Genomic DNA, 3,344 nt, shown 5'->3' with positions numbered 1-3,344 from the left:
TGCAGGCTTGATCCTCAGTGTGGGGTGTGCAGGAGGCAGCTGATCGATGATTCTCTCTCATCATTGATGTTTCTATCTTTCTTCCTTTCTTTTCCTCTCTGAAATCAATAAAAACATATTTTAAAAAAAGAAGGAGGGTGCCCAAAAGGATGGTTCATGCATTAGAAGAAGAGATCTAAAGAAGTATTTCAAAGGTGTGTTAGCCTAGATGCAGAGAAAAAATGGACAGGGCTTGCTTAAGTCAAAGATAAACCTTTTACTAAAGAAGTTACGTGCTTGTGGCAGGACTACTCACTGTGACCTGACCAGCAAGGAATTTATGATCAGATCACCCTCTGAGGTTACTTTCCATAGAACTCTTTTCATCCATGTCTTGTTACAGTCACAATTAATATTTTCCATTTCAGTGTAGCTGTTAATTTTCATTTTGTATGAGAATTTTCAGCACCTTAAAAAATGTTTATAGTATAACAGGATATAAGCTCTTTTACATTCAGCTTTTTAAAAACACAATTTTTAATGAGGTAGTTGTGTGTTCCAGTGGGTAAAATATTCTTTAGAAATAGAGAAGTATAATTGCTTGTTTTGACATATTGCTAGAATGAGAGAACACAAGACTAGAGGTCTGTTAGGAAACCTGGGTTTCAGACCTGGGTTTCAGTCTGCAACTAAATAGCTCCGTAACCTTCGAAAAGTCACAACTTCATATAGGGACCACAGTCTTCTTGATCTGTCACATAATTTCATCTCTCTGTTACCAGACTAAAGGGGTCTGTTTTCCTGCTCTCATCAAAGCCCAATAAGACACAAAAAGGAGCTTGCAGCAAAGAAAGTAAGGATTTATTACTGGAGGAAGTGGGGCCATGTAGCTTCTGGATGGCTTCCAGGGAATGGGTTACATAGTGGAAAAAAAATCACTAATCATGGTAACTAAGGTAGTTAGGGTCTCGGTCAGGGTCATGGTCTCTACTGATTGGTTGGTGCTAGGGTAGGGGTAGTTGATCAGTGCTTTTAGCCCTAATGTTTCCCATGGTGTCATTTCCTCTAGTTTCACCACTTTTTTGGCTCTTCAGCTGAAACATGCTGAGGCCTAGATGTTATCTCTAGTTTAACTGAAACTCTGTCTCTAGGCCCTAGGGTAAATAGACCTGAGGCTTTGTTCCTAAGATTATTTGATGCTGATCAGAACCTCACTTAATGATAAAAGGAGTGGTCATGCAAGGGACAAGGAGTCAGGTGAGCCACAGTGCTGGATGAGGCCAGTTTGAATCAAAAGCAGAGAAAGGAGAAAATGTTGTATTAAATAAATGAAGTTTCTGGGTGGTTACATCCTATATACCCCATTAGGATGCTGTAAAGACAAACTCAAAATGTTCCAAATTTAACTATCTCCACCATCTCTTCTCCCAACTCTCTTTTATGCTCCTAATTTTCTGGGAAATTTTTCTTCTTTATTCCATTATCATTGTTTTAGGTCAAATCCTATTCATCTTAGTCTTCTGGACTATTGCAATGGACTGGTCAGCCTGGCCTCATCCTTTTCCTCCTCCAAACGATCCTGTACTTTACAAGAGTTACAATCTGAAAACACCATCTGATTGTGCCATTCCCTGACTTAAAACCTGAAATATCTCCAGTTGCAAAGTGATAAAATGTACTTTTAAAGTCTGATATACAAGGTTTTTGGATACAGCTTCATCCTACCTTACCAACAACGAACCCACTATGCATCATCTGAAATTATTTGTATCGTTTAAATCTTCAGTAATCCTACTATGAAAGATGCTTATGATGTACCATGCAAGATCCCTGAATCCACATGACTTCAGCTCAGACTGGTTGAAGTTCAATGTAGCATTGCCAATATCTGGAACTGAGCATGAGTCACAGCATTTCTCTGCACATGTTTTCCTGGAAGGTTCAGAAGATTGCTAAACTACATACAGGTGCAACCTAAAAGTGTGAGGAGTTAATGCCCCAGAGATGGAGAAGAACTCTAACCAAAGGAGGATGAAGTCAGCGGATAAATGTTCCAGCTTCCCTGTTCTATGTAGAGATGATATGAGGCTTGTTCTTTACAGTTGCTCAGAGAGCTCCTAGCAGGATTGAGCTTCAGTTGCTCACAGGAGTTGCACCTTATTTCTTTGGATGTGATACTTGGGGCCACTTCCCAAATAAACTACCCATATCCAGTTCTTGTTTCAAAATCTGCTCTCTAGGTAACCCAAATTAAGACACCTTCTCATATTTTTCTGCTTGATCTTTTTTGATCATTAACAGAAGTGTGCCAAAGTCTCCTACTATTATAGTAATTTTGTAAATTTCTCCTTACATTTCTATTAGATTTTTATATGTTTCAAAGCTCTCTTGTTAGATGCCTAAAGTTTTATTACTATTTTATGTTCTTAGTGGATATGTTATTGGCACCGGAAAAGGTGTTGTTGGACAGTCCCCTGAGTCAGAGGGAGAGGGCTATCCCCTCCTTGGTTCCTGTCAGTATTGTAAGAAAGATTTCAAAGGAGTGACAGACAGCAGCATTGTAGCAAAGCTTGCAAATTTATGAAAGAAGCAAAGCAAGCAAATTTATTAAAAATGTCCTTGGCATAAAACACAAATGGGCACCCAACTAGTTTGAGCACCCTGCCTGGTGGAGGTTTAGGGTTTTATACTTTTCTTTCTACAGGTTTCAAAGTTCCTCTGCTGGATAAATATCTTGGGCTCAGACTAGATTTCAAGGCCCCCCTTTTACTTTGTGTGACTTTTCCCAGAATTTATGAGAACATCTCACAATTTTATTTTTGCAAGTCCCAAGACTGCTGACTTCTTTGTTCAGCAAATGAGATAAAACTCCTTTTTTTTTCTTTCTTCCTTCCTTCCTCCTGCCCTTGGCTTGGAACTTCCTCACCTTGTGAGTAATATAGATTTGTGTGTTTTTTTCATATCAAAAGACTACTAGCATGAGTTTCAACCTCTAACCTAACCTTGGAAGGGAGCTTCCCCATGATGCCATGAGTTTGCTCTAGTATAAACTAAGAAAAAATATAAGAACTAGAAACAAATATTGTAATCTTGTTGGTAGGTTTGATTTGCACAATGATATGGGTTAGCAATCCTGCAACTAATTAACTGGTATATGTATTCTGGAATTTAACAAATAAGTAATCATATTGTCAATAATGAGAACCAGCAGCCTCACTGTTGGAGAAAGAACTACAAATAAGGAAAAGGTGAAACCTAGGACAAACCCTATAGTGTTGAATTGGAGTTATAGGTATCAATGTCAATTCATGATTTTTGAAAGATAGATTGACAGATAGATATATAAATACTAGAGGCCCAGTGCA

The sequence above is a fragment of the Myotis brandtii genome, unplaced genomic scaffold, assembly GCF_000412655.1.
Source record: "Myotis brandtii unplaced genomic scaffold, ASM41265v1 scaffold973, whole genome shotgun sequence".
NCBI lineage: Eukaryota > Metazoa > Chordata > Mammalia > Chiroptera > Vespertilionidae > Myotis > Myotis brandtii.
Note: the sequence above shows the minus strand (reverse complement) of the source record.